Genomic DNA, 21866 nt, shown 5'->3' with positions numbered 1-21866 from the left:
AGCCACTCTGCCCCACTATAACCAGTCCACTCTGCCCCACTATAACCAGTCCACTCAGCCTCTCTGCCCCACTATAACCAGTCCACTCTGCCCCACTATAACCAGTCCACTCAGCCTCTCTGCCCCACTATAACCAGTTCACTCTGCCCCACTATAACCAGTCCACTCAGCCTCTCTGCCCCACTATAACCAGTCCACTCAGCCACTCTGCCCCACTATAACCAGTCCACTCTGCCCCACTATAACCAGTCCACTCAGCCACTCTGCCCCACTATAACCAGTCCACTCAGCCACTCTGCCCCACTATAACCAGTCCACTCTGCCCCAATATAACCAGTCCACTCAGCCTCTCTGTCCCACTATAACCAGTCCACTCAGCCCCACTATAACCAGTCCACTCAGCCTCTCTGTCCCACTATAACCAGTCCACTCAGCCACTCTGCCCCACTATAACCAGTCCACTCTGCCCCACTATAACCAGTCCACTCAGCCTCTCTGTCCCACTATAACCAGTCCACTCTGCCCCACTATAACCAGTCCACTCAGCCACTCTGCCCCACTATAACCAGTCCACTCTGCCCCACTATAACCAGTCCACTCTGCCCCACTATAACCAGTCCACTCAGCCTCTCTGTCCCACTATAACCAGTCCACTCAGCCTCTCTGTCCCACTATAACCAGTCCACTCAGCCTCTCCTCAAAGTTTTTTAACATTTAGAGCTGGATGAGTCACATCTGTGACAGGGATTAGCACAATTCTTCTGCTTATGTACATGTTTTTATTTCACACTTGCTTTGGCAATGTAAACGTCTGTTTCCCAAGCCAACAAAGCCCCATTGAATTGAATTGAATTGATTACAGTCACAAACAGCAAAAACGCCTCACACACCTCAATGAAGGTAAAAGTTTCAAAGTGAACACAGAAATCACTGGGAGGATCCACCATGAGCATGTTAGCATTTAGCATGTTAGCCAAACCCAGCATGCACCTGTTGGTCACGCAACAGTGTGAGTTTGACTTGGGTTACTTAGTGTGCTCGCCGGGTGGTGCATTAAATCAGTGATTAATTACGGTAGATGCGATCTTTTTTTAAACAGTGCCGAAGTACAATAATGCTAAGACGTTATCAATTTAGGAACTTTATTAACTAAAGTTATTATTTTATACAATATGGTGCCCCTTTAACTATTGTAAATCCCAACACTATTCATCCCCATCCTCTTCTTCAGTGCTCGCCAGAGGGTGAAAGCCAACCCAAGATTCACTCTCGTTTTGGAACGAGCTTTGTCTGCTTGGCATTTTGCATTTTTTTCGCCACTGTTTCTGTAATTTTCGTAGCTTCTGCCCTGCACACTGTTATTGGCTGGGGGCTACACACCTACTGCCTAAAAGGTTGAAAGGCTGAAATGTCCGAACACAGGAAAATAACAAAATACAGGCAAAGGGCAGCACCTCTGCAGATACAGACATGGATTCCCTCTTTACTGATCCATGAAATGCTATCTTGCCTACTTCCTTTCTTGACTCCTACTTATACTACCAAGTGCGCAGCGTGTTTAGTTAATTTAGATTGTTTAGACAAGCAAAACTATATATTGGGCACTTGAATTTGATCTAATTCTTGAATTTTCTGACAAGTGGATGAACAGCTGGGCCACTGTGATCTAATGCTACCCAAATAGATTGTGAAAGTTCATTGAAACCATGTGTTGGGCCTCACCACGTGGGGAGAACAAAGACAGAGGCCTACTTGGAAAACGTAAAGCCTTGACTAAGAGGCTTGAATGGAAAACAAAGGCCAAACAGTAGAATTGCGCCAAACCCCCTCAGGTCCATTAAGTCACACCTGTGTACAAGATTTAAGCTTGAATCCAAACCCTGGATTCCTACTGGATGAGCTGTCACCGGAGCGCAGGAAGCCTCGATGACCTCATCATGCCTATAAACTCACAGCACACCGGTCTAACCCCGTCTTTCCACTGTAACTCTGGTCACTACATGAGGCGCTCAACCTTGAACTTTTATTACCCCTAGGAAGGGCTTAACTCGCGGGACGAGCAACAGACTGTTTTGGATTCCGATTGTTATACTCCGCATAACAATCTTTGCCTGCAGAAGGAAGACACGGATTTACGGTTTTTCCTCACAGAGAGAAGGTGACTGCTGCTTCCCTCCATTGTCGCCCGAAGGAACAGTTTCATAATTGAACCCGCCAACAGCGCGGGTCCCGGCTACGTCATCGTCCGAGCCTGAGAGGAGTCCGCCGGATAATCCACACAGACTGACACAATAAATCGCTATCAAGAGCGATCTCAAGTAAGAGGCTTGTGTCTGGGCAGAGAGAGAGTTTATAACTGTGTTATTTCATCTAAGCTTCATTTGTTGTGAATTGTGTTTTGCATTATTGTGGAACGTAATGGACCGCCGTGTCCTGTTCTGCTGTGTGTTTTTCATCCTCAGCAGGTTCCATTGTGTATCGGTACCACGCAGCTGGGCCGTTTAACTGTGTTAGTTTTGTAGCCACTGTGGAAGCTAATAACTGTGCTTTATCAGACCAAAGTCCAGCAACACGGCTGTTGAATGAACGTTCGCTGCCGGGTTTCCTGTGTGATAAAGGGACAGCTGTTGTGTTTCACCATGGCATTTGAGATATATTGTAACTTACTCTGTGTGTGCTTTTCTTTCTCTCTCCTCTTCAGTGACCCACATATGTTTACACACCTACACACACACATCTCGAACAACCCAGATAGCGTGGTAGCACTGTCCACCATCATTAATGTAAGACAGTACTTTAAATATCAGCATTTCTAAGTGGACAGCCACCTTTTGGGACTGTTTTTCATGTTTGGCTATTGGTCCCTGATCCCAGGGTGGTGCCCTGTAATTATAAATCCATATTAATAATGATAATAACAATAATTATTATTATATTATGTTTATTATTAATATTCAAAAATATATTTGATATTTTGCCAAAACCAAACCTGCCCTACCTGAATCCCAACACATGGCATCAGTGTAATTTAGTCTTTTTATTGTGTTTTTAGGTCTGCTTTAGCTTCAGTTTTGTTATTGCTAGATCAAAACTCAGCAAGCCTTTGAAAAAAAATACCAAAATGAGAATATCCAACACTGTAATGGTCACAAAACTATAGACTGTATGAGTGCATTTGTATATTAAATCCCATATCAAACAAACAGTCTGCTTTTGTGGCCTGTTTAAGGTCCAAATATACTTTTATTACAAGGTTTGTGAGATTTAATATTTATTCGCCACCATATCTGTCATATAGCAAATTTCTAATTTCTATTATGTACTATCTCACATTGTGAAATGTTTAGTTTAGTTTATTTCACTCATTTCAGTTAGTAATTCCCAAAACCAATTTTACAAAATGAATAAATACCTGTAACCTAAACTACTTCTACACATTCCATGACCAAAAAAGAAGCAGGAAGAAGAAATAAATCTTGTATTACCTGCCCCTTTATTAATAATGACATAACATAAATATAGATGGCCAACCCTTTTTTATCCTTTTGTCTTTTCATAGATCACATAACAATTCAACAATACATACTCAAATACTGTCAATGACAGTATTTTTTTCTCTATAAATTTTCTTAAATTGAATATTTGAGCAATATTTTAAGTCATTGTCCAGAGAATTCCAGTTTCACTCCTTATACTGAAATACACATCTGTTTTAATGTCGTACGTGCATATGGACTTTTGAAATTACATTTCCTCCCATGATACTCGTCATTTAATCTTCGTCATATTGCTATTTTCTGTAATACATACAGAGGTAGGTTCGGTATCAGTCATATATGTGTTGCCCCACCTCTTTGCAGTAACCAAAATAAGGAAGAATACGTGAACAGTACAGTAACAATATGAACTGAGACAAAATCTAAAATGTCCTTTGCTTTGTTCAAAACTGCAATACTTCTACACACTTTTCTCTTTATATATTCTACATGAGGTTTCCAAGTAAGTTTGTGGTCCATTATGACCCCCAAAAATTTTGCTTCAAATACTCTTTCAATATTTGAAGCAAACTTTTGGTATGCCCCTCCTTGAACCGCCACCTTAACGTGGTGGAGGGGTTTGAGTACCCGAATGACCCTGGGAGCTATGTTGCCTGGGGCTGTATGCCCCTGGTAGGGTCACCCATGGCAAACAGGTCCAGGGTGACGGGTCAGACCAAGAGCGGTTCAGAAGACCCTTATGGATTATTTAAAATCAAGGCCAGTTACGTCGCCCGGATTGGCGCTACGGGGCCCCACCCTGGAGCCAGGCCTGGGGTGGGTGCCCGGCGGCAGCGCCTGGTGGCCGGGCCTTTCCCCACGGGGCCCGGCCGGGCACAGCCCGAAGGAGCGGCGTGGGGCCGTCCTCCCGTGGACCCACCACCCGCAGGAGGATCCGTGAGGGGCGGTGCAGAGAGATCTGGGCGGCAGTCGAAGGCAGGGGCCGGCGACCAGATCTCCGGACACAGAAACTGGCTCTAGGGACATGGAATGTCACTTCGCTGGGGGAAGGAGCCTGAGCTTGTGCGGGAGGTTGAGCGTTACCGGCTAGATATAGTCGGCCTCGCCTCCACGCACAGCCTGGGCTCTGGAACCCGTCTCCTCGAGAGGGCTGGACGCTCCATTTCTCTGGCGTTGCCGGGGGGGGAGAGGCGGCGGGCTGGTGTGGGCCTGCTCATAGCCCCACAGCTCAGCCGTCACGTGTTGGAGTTTACCCCAGTGAGCGAGAGGGTCGCGTCCCTCCGCCTCCGGGTGGGGACAGGTCTCTCACTGTTGTGGCGGCCTCACGGGCCGAACAGCAGTGCAGAGTACCAGGCCTTCTTGGAGTCCCTGGGAGGGTACTAGACAGTGCACCACCCGGGGACTCCGTTGTTCTACTGGGGACTTCAACGCCCACGTGGGCAGCGACAGTGACACCTGGAGAGGGGTAATCGGAAGGAACGGCCCCTGATCTGAACCCGAGCGGTGTTCAGTTGTTGGACTTCTGTGCTAGTTACAGTTTGTCCATAACTAACACCATGTTCAAGCACAAGGGTGTCCATCAGTGCACGTGGCACCAGGACACCTAGGCGGAGGTCGATGATCGACTTTGTTGTCGTATCATCTGACCTCCGGCGCGCGTGTCTTGGACACTCGGGTGAAGAGAGGGGCGGAGCTGTCAACCGATCACCACCTGGTGGTGAGTTGGATCCGCTGGCGGGGAGGAAGCCGGACAGACTTGGCAGGCCCAAGCGTATCGTGAGGGTCTGCTGGGAGCGTCTGGCGGAGCCCTCTGTCAGCAGGGTCTACAACTCACACCTCCGGGAGAGCTTCTCCCAGATCCCGGGAGGTTGGGGACATTGAGTCCGAGTGGACCATGTTTTCCACCTCCATTGTCGATGCGGCGGCTCGTAGCTGTGGTCGCAAGGTTTCTGGTGCCTGTCGCGGCGGCAATCCCCGAACACGGTGGTGGGCGCCGGAAGTAAGGGATGCCGTCAGGCTGAAGAAGGAGTCCTATCGGGCCTTGTTGGCTCGTGGGACTCCCGAGGCAGCTGACAGGTACCGGCAGGCTAAGCGTGCTGCAGCCCGTGCGGTCACAGAGGCAAAAACTCAGGACTGGGAGAGTTCGGAGAGGCCATGGAGGAGGACTATCGGTCGGCCTCAAAGAAATTCTGGCAAACCGTCCGACGGCTCAGGAGGGGGAAGCAGTGCTTCACCAACACCTTATGCGGTGCGGGTGGAGAGCTGTTGACCTCGACTGGGGATGTTGTCGGACGGTGGAAGGAATACTTTGAGGATCTCCTCAATCCCGCTGTCACGTCTTCCGAGGAGGAGGCGGAGGCTGGGGGCCGGAGGCGGACTCATCCATCACCCTGGCCGAAGTCACTGAGGTTGTTGGCAAGCTCCTTGGTGGCAAGGCTTCGGGGTGGATGAGATCCGTCCTGAGTATCTTAAGTCTCTGGATGTTGTGGGACTGTCTTGGCTGACACGTCTCTGCAACATCGCATGGCGGTCTGGGACAGTGCCTCTGGACTGGCAGACCGGGGTGGTGGTCCCTCTGTATAAGAAGGGGACCGGAGGGTGTGTTCCAATCACAGAGGGATCACACTTCTCAGCCTCCCGGTAAGGTCTATTCCAGGGTACTGGAGAGGAGAATTTCGTCCGATAGTCGAACCTCGGATTCAGGAGGAGCAGAGTGGTTTTCGTCCCGGTCGTGGAACACTGGACCAGCTCTATACTCTCCATCGGGTGCTCGAGGGTTCATGGGAGTTTGCCCAACCAGTCCACATGTGCTTTGTGGATCTGGAGAAGGCATTCGACCGTGTGCCCCGGGCGCTTTTGTGGGAGTGCTCTGGGAGTATGGGGTCCGGGGCCCTTTGCTAAGGGCTGTCCGGTCCCTGTATAACGGAGCAGGAGCTGTGTTCGCATTGCCGGAAGTAAGTCAGACCTGTTCCCGGTGCATGTTGGACTCCGCCAGGGCTGCCCTTTGTCACCGGTTCTGTTCATAATTTATATGGACAGAATTTCTAGGCGCAGTCAGGGGCCGGAGGGTGTCGGTTTGGGAACCACAGGATCTCATCTCTGCTGTTTGCAGATGATGTCGTTCTGATGGCTTCTTCAAACCAGGACCTGCAGCATGCACTGGGACGGTTTGCAGCCGAGTGTGAAGCAGCTGGGATGAGAATCAGCTCTTCCAAATCTGAGGCCATGGTTCTTGACCGGAAAAAGGTGGTTTGCTCTCTTCGCGTGGGTGGGAGTCCTTGCCCCAAGTGGAGAGTTTAAGTATCTCGGGGTCTTGTTCACGAGTGAGGGACGGATGGAGCGTGAGATTGACAGGCGGATCGGTGCAGCGTCTGCAGTGATGCGGGCGCTGTATCGGACCGTTGTGGTAAAGAAGGAGCTGAGTCGAAAGACAAAGCTCTCGATTTACCGGTCAATCTACGCTCCTGCCCTCACCTATGGTCATGAGCTTTGGGTAGTGACCGAAAGGACAAGATCGCGGATACAAGCGGCCGAAATGGGCTTCCTCCGCCGAGTGGCTGGGCGCTCCCTTAGAGATAGGGTGAGGAGCTCAGTCACACGGGGGGAGCTCGGAGTAGAGCCGCTGCTCCTCCACATCGAGAGGAGCCAGCTGAGGTGGCTAGGGCATCTGATCCGGATGCCTCCTGGGCGCCTCCCTCGGGAGGTGTTCTGGGCATGTCCCACCGGGAGGCGGCCCCGGGGAAGACCCAGGACACGCTGGAGGGACTATGTCTCTCGGCTGGCCTGGGAACGCCTCGGGATCCCCCCGGAGGAGCTGGAGGAAGTGTCTGGGGCGAAGGAAGTCTGGGAGTCCCTGCTTAGACTGCTGCCCCCGCGACCCGGCCCCGGATAAGCGGAAGAAGATGGATGGATGGATGGATGGACTTTTGGTATGCAGGACTGTCATAAATGTTAATGTGGCCTTAAATGTTCACTGTTGTTCAAGAAAAAGGTAAGATCAAATTTCAGCAGTCGTATATAAAGTCTAAATGCCACTTATATCACTACAGTTTGTCTTTAAGGTGGGGTATGCGATTCTAATCCAGTACACGTCTTTTTGTCAAATTCAGCGAATATCTCCTCGCAGTCCGCTAGCTGTCTGTTCAGTGTGTGTGCTGTTCGTACTCAGCCCTGGCTCTGCTAATGGGAAACAAACAAAGCGGCTCGGACCGGGCCACACAACACTATTCCAGCCACGATTTGTGCGTCAGGTAACGTTAAACGACTTGCCCACGGACATTCAGCTTACTTTCTAGTTTGCCCAGACATGCTGCTGTTGTGATGTTAGCTACAGTAGCAGGAGAGTTGTGAGTATCGCTGTCTGGAGCTGCTGTGCTGGCTCTGGGAAACCGTCTCGTCCTCTCTGGCTGTTAGCTTCGCAGCAGCAGCTGTAGGGACAGGTCATAAATGAATGCTATGTATATAATTTCTTTAATCTATACACAAACTTAAATATAAAAAACAACAATTTGTGGTTTTACGGGGAGTTACGTGTTGGAGCAGTTTCTTCATGAACAACAGTGTATCCATCCGCGCAGTACTTCTGTGCAGCATCTCCAACTAGATCATGTTTTGCTTGATGTAGTCATTGAGCACAGGGATTGGGCTCTCTACAAGAGAAATGGTGCCAAACCTGGCAATGTTTTTGATGACAAGACTCTGGGAAGCCTCGCTGTGCACCGAGGGGTGCATTGCGCGCCCCCGCCTTAATGCTTGCCCCCCCCACACACACAGTGAATCAGTATCAAATTTATTAATCAAGTGTAATTATTTTGTTTCTATAAAATCTCTTCTTTACATCACTGGTTAGACAATACAACCCAAATGATAAGAGTATAGTTAAGACAGGTTAGGAAAAAACTAGGATACATTATAGCCGATTTCCTTATTCTGTGGTCAGGGATCGATATTTTTCTTTCCGTTTTGGCTGATATGTCTGATGAGATTTAATTAACTATGATCATAGGGCGATTAGGTTATTGTTGGCAACTACTGGCTGTCAATAGAATCTGTGGCCATGTGAGAACATTTATTATATTCAGTTAACATTTCCAAAACCATAACTTATGTTCTGTTAATATGTAGGATAGCCTGCAAGGTTTTTTTTTCTTGTGATCGGGAAATTTGTCCACCTGAGAGGATAATTACTGTTAGCAGCTTTTATCAGTAGGCATATTTTCATCCAAATAATCAATAACGGACTGTGCGTTGCCAGACCTTTTCCACACTTCTGTATTAGCGTAACAGAGGAAGAAAACTCTCCTATGGAAATCCTTTTTTTTTATATATATATATAAATTGAGTGGCAGTAGCATTTTTTTTTTTAAAGCCCTGTTTTTCATTTTCCGACTTTCATTTCAGAATAGGAAATCGACTGAGATGAAGGTACATCGATTCTCCAGCATGTGACTCCCTCTAAAACCAAAAATTTGTTTTTACATTCTCGTTTGCTTACGAGTTACAGTCGATGTTAGTTTCTTTTAACCTTGATCACAGTCTTGTCATAACCTTAACTAAGTAGTTTTAGTTGCCTAAACTTAATTATATAAAATGCTTATATGAATCGTTTTAACAGTCATATTGGTTGTTTCAGAAGGAAAAACGACAAATTACCTATTGTGCTGTTGATATTTAGGAATGAGGTCTTTTGGTCCTTCAGAATATATTTATAATAATAATAATAATAATAATAATAAATAAATAAATAAATAAATAAATAAATAAAAATTTCAAACAACCTGCTGTGGAACAGGAAGGATGCAGCTGGGGAAATCCAGCCCAGTGTGAGAGAGTATGACCTCCATAACTTCTGTTCCCTCTGTTCTATCACTCTGCATTTGATATTGGACATTAAAAATACTGGGCTGTGCCAGCTGAGAGAGGTCTTAATTTGAGACAGATTGTCTGCTCTCTTCTTTAACTTGAGGCACGATTCCACATAACCTTCTGAACTACAGTCTCATCCCATCTCATCTCATCTATAGGTTTCAGTATTTGAAATCCTCCATCTAGCATTTGGTTAAGCCCCAAATTGAATATGGTAAGGTTACCAGTGAATTCCTTACACATAGTGATTTGTAATACAATGACATTTAAAGTTTTGGGAAGGTAGGACGAAAATTGGTGTTCCTACACAGAATTTCAAGCAGTGTGTGCAACCAAGACAATCTCCTGTGTCAGGTCAGAGGTTCTTGAGAAACGCCTCCTCAAGAGTTCAATTTTTCTTTCCAGTATTTCAAGGATTCCTGGGTTATGAAACCTCTCACTATTATTCATTGTTTATGTACCAGTCAATTAAGGTCCCTAATGATTCAAGGATGGCATGGGAAAATTAAATAAATGTCCCAGTCACAGAACAACGTTGCTGAGAGTAATTCAAAAAGCTTCCAAGGGATGTCAGAACTCTTTTTAAGATTTTAATAGCTTTTACTGGATTCTATGAATGCTCTATAAATCCCTGACTTAAAGATGATACAGACTGTTGGAGGTGTGAAAGGTGCCATGCCATTGTTCCAAAACCCCATTGGACTAAAAGTCCATTTGTACGTTATCAGCCCGTTATCCCGAAAACAAACGCCCATTGCTCCGAAAACACGCACTCTCCCTGCAGTTGGTAGTTAAGCGCCTGCCGGCCCTGTCCATGGTGCTGAATAGGCGGCCATTTTGCCCGGGGGGCACCCACCAACTGAAGTAAAACTCAACTCATGATTATAGACATTTTAGTTATATCTGGGCTAAATTTTTTTAGATGTCTTAAGATCTCAGTATGCTTCTAAGGAACTAGTCCATATGAAATATTGTCTACAGGCAAGTGTTTGTACCTGCTCTGAATGGGCACACTCAAAGGTAGGAAGAAAAGCCTGCTGCCATAGCTTCCTTCTAACTGCATCACACTGCTTCCCCCATCTCTCACCAAGAACTCTGTCTTGATTAATCAACCGTCTCCTAGATTACATTTTGTATACTACTAGTTTGCAACAATGTATTGCCACTGCAAGTACATTTTTAATGAATGTAATATTGAACAAAATGTTTATAATGAACATATTTTCGAAATGTTAAATGACAACATATTTCATTTGTTTTCCCTACAATATCCACTCATATCAACTATACAGCACGATTTACATTTTTATGGTTATGTGTACGCACTCACAGCATTTGGTTATGGTTAGGAAAGGCTTGTAGTTTTGGTGAAATATGGAAAAAGTCAGCACTGACTTGAAGCACGACACAGGATGCATTTACTTTGTCATGTGTGGTGTGTGTGGTACCAGAACATAGTACATCCTTTACGTGATAAACTGTTGCCAGTGAACATTCCAGGCAGCAATTATGCTTGAAGCATACTGAAACCTTAGCCATTGTTTCAACAGCATTTCAGAGTGAAGCGACAAGTATGTATATGTAACCTTAACATCTAAACAACTTTCACTTCTCAGCTAAATTTTGTCCCATCTTAACCTAAACATCAAGATGTTTTTTGACGTGCAAATAACTAAATCAGTGCGTACTAAGGGATGATCCTGAAGTTGTAGTTCAATCCAGGTTATCTAACTGGATGAAGCAATAATTTCAAATTGCCTGCATGACACATCAGAAAAGATAGCATTATCTATGTGTACTCTAATTTATTGTGGAGAAAACGGACTGAGTGCACTTTTCCAGAGAGAGGTTGAGGGGGGTTTCCTATTCACTTCAATACAGTCAGCATCTAATTGGAGGTAGCATCTAGTGGCCATAAGAGGAAGTGCAGCCATGACAACCTGTTTTAAACTGATGGCACAAGAAGCTCTATGAATTTTTTGACTAATTTAAGCAAAGTCAATATTGCTATTCTACAAGACACTGACTATTAAAGCTGCTCTAATCAACATTTTTATTTTATCAATGGATGAAATGTATAATATGAAAAGTTTTGCTCGTAGTGACGAACCCACAGAGAATTATCGCTTAATTCTGTAGTTCCCCTCAGCTCCCCTCAGCCACGAGTGGTCTCTACCTGCATCAGAACTGCCTGCAATCAGAATATTTGTGCTTTTCCTGAGAGGGGAGAAGCATACAATCAAAGAAACATTAGCCTGCTGGTGAGAATCACTTACTGTCCCTCTGCTCTGTGCTGTTTTTTCAGCAGGATGAATTACAAGGCAAGGCTGGCAGGGCTGACATACTACAACCTCCAAAACCTCACAGCAAAGCTGCTCCACTGCTATTACAGGTTAGATCGTGAAAGGTCAGATCACCCAGCCTGTGAGAATGAAGGATTACATGCTGTGTATCAGCTAACAGGCTAAAATCTCAGGTGACATCTGACTATTACAGATGGGGGGGTGGGTGGGAGGGGTGGGGGGGTGCATATAGACACTGGGTTGCAGCATTTAAAGAAAAAAACTGATAAGCTTAATGTTAAGGCAGTTATTAGGGTCAAAAATGTTCAAAAGATCACAACTGCTACACAACCAGCCAACAACCTGTTGTTGATTTTTTGGAGGGATTATACACAGTCTTACCAATCGACCAGGGATGACAAGTTAACTTCTTTAAAGCTGCACTAATCAATCATTTTATATTCACTGTTTCTTGTGAAAACGCTCCTAGAAAACCACTGCCAACTACCTGCCCATCACCAAACAGCAGAGGGACAAAGTTAGCAGACAAGCTGGTGAACACAGCTAAAGAGCCAGATGTTTTTTCTCAGGAGACCAAAACAGAGCTATAAGTGGAGTGAATATTGACTCCAATATTGTATATGAATAAGACTCCAAATGGAGACTAATGTTGCTCTGTCTACCAGATGTGCATTGTGGCTGGCTAACACTAACCCTAACCAGAAAAGCTGCAGGTGGTGGACATATTTGACATAATCAATCAGTAGTCAGAGATCACAGTGTCTCCAATTAGACCATTGTTGGCCTCATTAAAATACCTCCGGCTGCATCGTTTAACCTATTATCTGTTGTCTGCTGAGAGCAGACAGCCTCATCCTGCAGCGGGCTGTGGAAACATTAATACTACCACTACTATTACTGACAAGTAACATAGGTTTTTAAAGGTTCATTAGACTAAGGGTAGCCTACATATTGATACACTTTAATCTAAAGCTGCTAATAACTAATGCTTTGTGCCATACTCTTCAATTTTCATGTAAAAATAAAAATGAAAAATAGCAACTAATACACCAACACAGGGCACTGAGTTTAAAACCTTACACACGATGGGCATTTTACAGACTGACTCCAACATGTTTAGACTTGATATACCTAAATATGACTACTTTTATTCAAACACAAATTGAATAAATACTGTAAGGGCCTAGGCTTGGGTATCAAAAAAATGAGCAAACAAGCCTAAGAACCTGAGGCCTTGCATGTTGGCAAATATAGCTCAGACGATTAGTTGATTCATATTTTTTGCCTGCTGACATAAAATTCATCTGCATCTATTTTGATAACTGATTCATCATTTAAGCAGTTTTTCAGCAAATATGCCAAACATTCAGTAGTTCCGGTTCAGTTAGCTCAATTGTGAGGATTCACTGCTTTTCCTGCTTTTATATATGCTGTAAATCAAATATCTTTGGGGGTTTGGGGCAGTATGTGAGACAAAACAAGACTTTTGAAGATGTCACCTTGGACCGGGAACTTGGGATTTCTGACATTTTCAAACAGCTAAGTGATTAAACAAGAAAACAAGTGAGAGTGAAAATAAGTCAGTTTCAATCCTAGACATAAGTCTCCTCACCTGCAAGTGATCAATTCAAGCGTCTACTATTAACATGCTGTTGCACAGACTGTATAGAGGTGCTTGCTTCCTAACATCTAACATGATTTAACCTCTTCAGTTCGGCCTGTGTTAAAGACAAGCAGCACTGGCTATTCATTTTTATTTAAGCTTTTAGAATTGGGCCCCAACAATGCTCTCCTATCAGAGCAAAACGACGTATTTCTAAAAGTTATTCATACCCGCTGACACTCCTAACCACACTGCCTAACCAATGACACATTAAGGGACATATTTTTAATAGAGTTTCTCTATACAAATGAGACAGGACTCCATAACTGTTGCGGGGGTTACCTCGTCCGTCAGGAGTATGGTTGCCGCCTTGAGAATGTGGCAGGCCGCCTTGAATAACCTTATGAAGCAACACAACACCTTGGTGCACCACCGGGTGCCCCTGAGGTCTGCATGGACACAGGGACACACCGAGATTCCCCGGAGGATCCAGCTGTTGCCTCAAATGTGGAAAACCTCCCTGCCTTAACACAACTACTTAATTGCCGCATGCATTGGATCCATTTAAAGCTCTGCGGTCATATGACAGACGTGGCTTTGCAAACACAGCCTGTCCTCCCTGTGACCTGGGCAAACAACCGCAGATAACATGACAGTTACCGTCCCGAACAGACGTAATGTTATCAGCGTTACCAGTCCAATAAACCTAACGTTGCCTTAACTGTGGCCCCGGCTGTGGCCCCGATACGCCTCATAAATGGAAAGAACGTCACGCAAAACTCAACTTAATAATTTTGCAATTTAATTTATCCACCCTTACTGGCAAGCAATAGTTAGACTTGTTAGAAAATAAGACTCGGATTCCGAATGTATAGGAGCGACATTATATTTCGGCACACACCGAACACACCCAGCAGCAATTATTTCAATAGCATTTTAACTTTTATAAATGGGTCGCACTGGTCGCTACCGCCCTGCGCGGTGCATTTCTATAGAGAAAGATGGCAAGAACCTGCAGGCGCAGCAGGACTAAAGTTGGAATTTTGCAAAAAAACAAACAGCTGATTGTGGGTTCTTCACACGCCGAATGGATGCCTGGCTTTAAACACTTGAAATCCTTCTTTGGTTATATTTTATATGTTGTGTCACTTCGGTAATAATCAAAGAAAACATTAAATAGGTTGTTTTTAAATGGCGTCTGGCAGGACGTTCCCTGTGAAAACATCACGCATCAGCCTACCTGAACTGCCGACAGCAAATAAAAGCTCATTGTGAGAAAAGCCAGAATGCAAAACGACAAAGACAAGTTCGCATTTATAATCACCCAACATTTAAATTATACATCAAATGGATCAAAACAATTGCTCCATGCAACAACTAATAAAGGCAGCGACCATAGCAGAGGACAGACAGCACAGACACAATACAGCAGAGACAGGCACAGGAGCAACAGGCGACACAAGTCTCCTCACCTGGAGACAGTCACCAGCTGTTGAAGGGAAAACGTTCATATCATACGAAGCCGCTCAGACAGGCTGTGAGGGCAGCCTGCCTGCTGGAGTATCCGCTCGCTGATGCACAAGTCGCAGTGTGAATTCGCATCTTTACCTTTCAGTATAAAACACTGCACAGGAGTGAATGGAGAGAAAGGGAGGGGTTCTCTGTGTGAAGTCACCGGGTAAAAAAAGACAACGCCACTTCTGGTCTCAACTTTCAGTATAAAACCTCATGCAAGTCGGCGTTATTAGCTCCTATATAATGTCAAAGATGGACTTAGTTATCATTAAGGGAGAATTAACTGAAGACAAGTTCAAATGTATTTAGGTTTTGCTCTCTGGATAATAAATTGAACTGAATCTGGCTCGTGGCTCATGTTTGTCAAAATTCAGAATCAGAATTGTTCAACTCATCCTCATATGCAGGGCTGGGTTAACCTGTTTAACCTGGAGGTGGCCTCCAGGTTAAACAGGTTAACCCAGCCCTGACCTCCCACCTCCTCCCATCTGTGCATTGTGTAGCCTGCTGCCTCCAAGCCCCCATCAAGAACAGTGCACACAATACAACAAGTCTTCCAAATGAAAAAAATGACTAGTGCTTTCCACAACTGTGTGGCAATTAATTTGTGGCAATTTGGTTAAACACAACTTTATTCAAGAATAAGGACCATATACCACACTATGAACTAAAATAACAGAGGTCTTTAGCTTTTTGAAGTGCATCCAACCACATCCCACTTCCTTCTTCTGAGCAAGTTCCATTAGCTGAAGAAGCCGTGGGATACAGCTCCAGAACCAGGGATGCTGCAGCTGTATGGTATGAGTGGTGGTGAGTTGCAACCACTAGGCCACAGGGCGGCCCCTATATTTCCCTTTTCGTTGTGTTTTTAATTTCTGTTTTTAGGCATTTCATTACTTTATGTAAAGCACTTTGAATTATCTCTGTGATTTAATGATGCTATACAAATACACTTGCCGCTGTGCTGAGATTGAGCCTGACGGGGGGGGAGTCTGTCTGTTTCCCCGTTGTTGAACAGTGACCTGTGTGACGATCATTTATTCCAAACATTAGTAAAGCGGAAATATTAAAAGGTTAAGCCTCCTTTGGGCCTCCGCTGGATTCCCCTCTGACTCACCATCGACGGCCCTGGAGAGTCTGGAGAGAGGGCCGTTTCGGAGGGAGAGGTCCTCCATGAGGACATCCTCTGTGTGTGTTTGCCAATCGAGACGACGAGTTTCTTTGAGTCACGGAGGAGCTGGAAAAAAGTGTTGAGGGATCTATTGAGGTGTCTGTGGACTCGTGTGCCTGTTTAATTACATATGTCTGTGTGTCATTTATCCATTAGGCTACTTATTTCAACTATTTATCCAACACAGCCGCAAAGCTGTGGCCATGGCTTTTGTTTTCCTCCATAGCACTTTTATTACAACTTATTTGAATAAAGCTTTTGGCCTTCCAATCCTTGATAGGAGACATCTTATACGATAGCTGAAACGCTCTGCTCCCCAAACTGGCAAATGGTCTGCTTTTATTTTGAAAGCAGAATCACCTGGTTTCCTGGTATTGTTGTGGCTAACTGCGGCAGCTTGATGCAGTCGTGGTGTTCACCATGTAGAGAGCAGATGGAATGAATGGAATGTTTCATGTGCGTGTGTTAATCACAACACATTTCCAAAGGACAGTTATTCATCTACTATTATTAATATAATTATTATTGTTGTTGATGTTATGGTGTGGTTGCTGTTGGGGTGGGGTGGGGGGATTATTGGAGGGACCCGCAGCTGCTTGGGGCCTGTAACATACCAGAGATTACAGACAAATGTTCTATATCTATCTGCATCTCTATAGTATAGCTATATTCTGTATCTATAACAGAGTTCTTTTTGATGAATAGAATAGAATATCTCAGCTTTGTTCCTGTAGCTGAATGTGAAACCGTGTTGTGGAATATTTAAGTTCCGGTGTTATGTTAAGAATGGTATTTGCTCATGAAATTGTCCCAGTGTTTCAGCAGGTCACGCCGATCCAAAGGGAACCAACGCACATTCCTACCCATTCAGGCCATGGCCGTCTGCCTGCCAGCCGATCAGTCTTCACCCTCAGTCAAAACTGGCAGGGCGAGACACGCATATGCAGTAATTCAGCTATCAGCTACAGTGAGTGCTGTCCACCTCTGATGTAATAACCGCAATCATACAGTACAGTTTGTTTGATGCCATTTTTACCTCAGGCAAGCAGCAGAGGTTTTGTGTCTGCCTCCATCTGTCCATCCGTCTGTTTGACCAACACATCTTGAAAATGGCAGTGAAGGCTGTACTGGCATGAAATTTTCTGTGGACATTCACACTTTGAACTTTGACCTTTTCCCCTAATGTTTCCATGGGTACATCTCCTCACCGCTCTGTTGCACATTCAAACATCCCAACACAAAGATTGGGGTGATTTTGGTGATCCCATGGCCTTAGTCCTAGTTCCACCAGGAGGCCAGATTTTGGTTACTGATACAACACCATTCCGTAATCTAACCTGGGAAGGTTTTTGGGTCCTGGTGGGGGTCTACTCTCTATAAAGTGTTTTTGTGTATTGTAGAACTGTCTAATCATAAAGGGGTTGAGTGCAAAATGTAAAATTTGATCAGATTGTACAGAGGTACACATACAGTATGTCTTACTGCCATTATTACTCTGACAGAAACTTGCCTATAGCCTAAAATACTGAATATGGGCAGCTTAAGTTAAGCAAATAATAATAATTTAAATAGCACTTTGCTGTGCCTTCTAAGGGGCCCCGGGGCAGAAAAGAGATGTTGGACCCCCATTAACCCCCCCATTCCATCCACACTGAATTGCGTATGGTATTCCTATGCTGGAATACTGCAGAGCTCCAGGTTTGCTGTTGAAATTTCATACAGTTTATGCACAGAACTAAAATAATAAAAGTCTTAAAAATAGATTTTGATACATGTGACCATCTTCAAGACAGAGCCCCAAGATAAAAAATAAAATAAAGCAGGACCCACTTCAGGGACCTTAACACGTCAGTTGATACAGTGCTTTAGTGGTACATATTTCCAATCAAATTTTATAGGAATTAATCAAATAACTGCAAACTAGCATTGTTAATATTTTTAACAAAACAACAACCTTGTTTTCCACAGCAGTCGGCAATCTTGCATTTCAGTAATGTCATGTGTCTGCCAGTGTTGTTAGCTAATGTTACTGGCCCTTAGAAGGAAAACTTTCTTAGACTTACTTTCAGTTAGTCTGCAATGATCACACTGCTCTGCGATGCTCTGCAGTGCTCAGGTAGCTGCAAAAATACCACGTGAGCAGGAATTTCAGTGAGTGAGCGGCTCTGTTCAGACAGCCAGAGTTTGGGAGTGACAGGTGGATTTACAAAGTAGTCAGTCATTACCACAGAGTGACATGGACACTGTCTGTGTGTGTATTACAGTTTAGTATAAGCAAGTAAACAGTGTCTTGTTAGCCTCGAAATACTTATAGCAGACAGAAATTTTAAATTCACAACCAAAATGAGACTAACATTTCACTGACTAGACTAAATCTAACACAACTCAATGACTAAAATGTGACTGAAACTAATACACATTTGAATCAAAAGACTAAAAGCCTGGTCACAACAGAAAGTGGCACAGCGAAATTCATCGGCATATCTTCGAGCACTAGGTGATTGTAGAAGCTCGGCGATGTAGGGACCACTCATAGGGCTAGTTGATAAAGTACTGTAGGAGGTTAAATAAAAGTGGATGGTGCAATACAGTAGTAGCTATTTTTTAAATGCACATTTAAACTGTCTGATTTCTGCTCTCTGTAGCATCCTTCCTCTGTCTCTGCATCTCCTCTCCCTTCTGACATTAAAGGTCTCTGGGCAGAGCAGGGGCTTCTTCTCCGGGGGTACTCCCTCAGCTGTTTCAATAAAACAGATAAGAAATCCAAATACTAGCTTAATATATCACAGTAAATTGTAATAAATGTATTCAACATATATTAAGTTGAAATAAAAATGTTTAGCTTCATTAATAATTTCACACTAATAAGTAGCGTTGCAGTATTATTTTATTATTTGGACCTGCAGTAACGGTTTGTTTTGGTCACTTGGGGGCAACAGAAACCAGTTGGAAACACAACACTGACATATCATCACCTTTTAAGTTGATATTGTGAACTTGTTGGCAAACAGTTGCTTAGTTACACATCCAGTCGCTATAGAGCAACATTATTATTCATTTGAAGTTGTGTTTGTTTCCACCTCCAGTTTCCTCTGTTTTCGCTCTGATTTTGGTTTCCAATGAATGAATGAATGTTCAATGTGTCTGTTTGGTGCTGAGCAGCTAGCGTACAGTGGCTTTTTAGAGCTTTTCCACTCAAAACAGCTGCCTGCTGCGGCTGAAAACAACACTCTGAGCGCTGAGAGTGAACCAAAACAGTAAAGCTGTGGGCCGGACAGCAAAACAGTGAGCTGAAAGTCGCTATAAAGCTCTGTGGAAATTAATCAATATGGGCGACATTGCTTTCCGTTGACATCTGATACACTGTTATTCTAAAAATATCGACTATAGCCACTTTAATGTGTGATGTGACAGTAATGGGGTGATCACATTATGTTCAAGGCCCTTTGAAATTTGATTCTATGGTCTATAATTTTATAGATTGAAACGATAGTAACAAGAATCAGAGGTCTTGGGATGTTATCAGAATCAGAATCAGAATCAGAAATACTTTATTGATCCCCGAAGGGAAACTCTTTGTTACAGCAGCTCGTCTTTACGTCAGTGCACACAGGAGAAAGTACTAGCAAACAATATAATACAATACGCTATAAAAACAGGTCAGAAAATAAATTAAGTACCAGGTGGGTATAAGTATAAGATAAAATAAGTGTGAAGTACCAAGTGGGTTTACCGGTTGATGATGATAATACAGTATAACACTATATACAGTATATCACTGCAATGCTTAAGACATAAGATTAGCGTCTCTCTTTTATATTATTATTGTTTATATTATTATCGAAATAACTTACAAGCAATTTACTAAATGCTAAAATCACAGCTGACTGACTGGATCTGCAGGACAGGCCCTTCAAAAAACTGTGTAAAACAATATGAGAAAAGGCAGTGTGATCCATGTCACCCTGTGTAGTCCTTAAACATCCACATGGCTCTACAAACACAGTCTGACCTTTGGAAAATAGTCTCAAACCATGGCATTGACAAGAGGCTCAGTTGGTGGACTCTGGCGTGCTGGTTGCTATGGAAACCGAGTGCTCATTGACTCACTTCGCAAACGAAATGAAAAGTTTTCAGATCGACTTTACCATCGAACCCTGTCTTTATCTGTAAAATAACATTGGCTAACAGTCTTCCCCCCCACGTTTTGTGCGCTGATGCGTTTCATTGCGGTTGGTTATCATGAGTACTGTGTAATGCAAACCTCTGGTGAAAATGCTGTTATATAGGTTATATGAAAGATTCATGCTCACCTACACAAACACTATTTATCATGAAGATAAATGAATGCCTGGGAGTTACTCACTCATACTGATGGTATTTTTTCCAAACTCCCTGTGCCACTGACAGCATCCCAGACAGGTGCGCAGCACTGGGAGATCGAGATAGATTTTGACGCTATAGTGCAGCGCTTGATTCGCTCGCTTTTATTAACCCATTTTATTTACAGTTGTCCTAAAACTTGATATCCACAGGGGCAATTAAAATATATTTTACAAAAATCGCTTTATTTAATAAAAAAACACCTAAAAAAGTGTAGCTCGTGGTACAAGTTACCGAGGTCCAGACCTCAGGGACCTCAGTGGAAGCTACGGCGGAGCTGGTAAGACGGTTTGCCATTGGTCAACGTCGTACATTTGCCCATCAAAGTTCACCAAAGTTAAACTCAACATGAAAAATTTGTGCAGATTTACTTCGCCCCGGTGAGCGAACCCACTAATTGCATTTTCCATTTGATCCAGAAGGTGACACACAGAAGGCTTGGGGCTTTGGGGCCCCTATGGTTTGCGGGCCCCAAGGCTGGTTCCCAAGTTGTTGGATATTCATCCTTGCAATTTTCTTACTTACAAAGTTGGAGGATTTAAGCTACATTATTGTTGTTGTTCTTATTGCTGTGATTATAGCTGAAATATTGATATGATTTATTAGGAATAGGGATAACGAGACAGACTGGTTATGATGATGCTTGGTATTGTCATTTAAATTCCTTGGCAACTCTGTTGTCACGAGGAACCGACTCTGCTCAGCTGAACTGCTCATTTATTACGACAAGTGCATCTCCAAAAGGTTCATTAGCACAAGATGAGTCATTATCCAAAAGTGTGAGGGCCAACACCCGTTTCCACTGCGCTCCCAAGACTCCTTCTGAGTATTTCCACTAATGCTAAGAGGAACAATACACAGATTCATTCCATGTAACTTACATGAAACAAGGTCATGACTTGTTCCCGTCTTTACGAGGTGGTCAGTCTTCCTATAGCCTGGAGATAATTATATGCTGTAAATGGAGCCAGAGGAAAGAGAAGCATGACAAATGCTTATTTTTATCTGTTCAATACACAGCTCATTATGCCATTCACCTGGTGTGAAGCATAAACAATGCTTCCTGTTCAAATGTCACGGGATGACTCACATGTTTCCTATTACAATTTTCAGCCATGTAAGCTTACAAATGTTTACACACAGAGAAGCCTGACAGAACACATTGGCTGTGATACAGAGTCCAGGAATTTACAGTAACTAAACTCCCAGAAGGAATATCAACTACTCATAAATCATTCATGAATCATTATTGTATTGAATTTGGACAATATAATGGCCCCTCGATGTTTCTTTGGACATCAACATGACCATCAAATAACATTTTATCGATCTGTGATGCTCTCATGGAAATGTCAGCTCCGATGCAGTGGGTTAGTAGAGTCTCACTGGTCAATTCATGCAGAGGGATGATGGAGGTGTTTGACAGTGGAGCACAGATGGAGGGATTTCTTTAACTGACGCCGATCAGAGACAGTATATCCTCACTTCTAGATCTGCTCAAAGAAGAGAAAAACAATAGAAATTCATGT

At 43.9% G+C, this 21866-nt stretch overlaps 1 protein-coding gene across 1 annotated transcript in view; it reads right to left on the bottom strand.

The window, feature by feature from the left end:
- Nucleotides 1-14970, bottom strand: part of lrrc3b (leucine rich repeat containing 3B) — a 33625-nt gene extending 18655 nt beyond the window's left edge. Inside the window, exon 1 of the mRNA XM_044171219.1 lies at nucleotides 14741-14970. The gene's annotated coding sequence lies outside the window, so the exon portion shown is untranslated. The remainder of the gene's footprint in view (nucleotides 1-14740) is intronic.
- Between the last annotated feature and the right edge of the window lie 6896 nt (nucleotides 14971-21866).

The sequence above is a fragment of the Siniperca chuatsi genome, linkage group LG17, assembly GCF_020085105.1.
Source record: "Siniperca chuatsi isolate FFG_IHB_CAS linkage group LG17, ASM2008510v1, whole genome shotgun sequence".
Classification (NCBI taxonomy): Eukaryota; Metazoa; Chordata; class Actinopteri; order Centrarchiformes; family Sinipercidae; genus Siniperca; species Siniperca chuatsi.
Note: the sequence above shows the minus strand (reverse complement) of the source record. Positions and strands in the feature narration are given on the sequence as shown.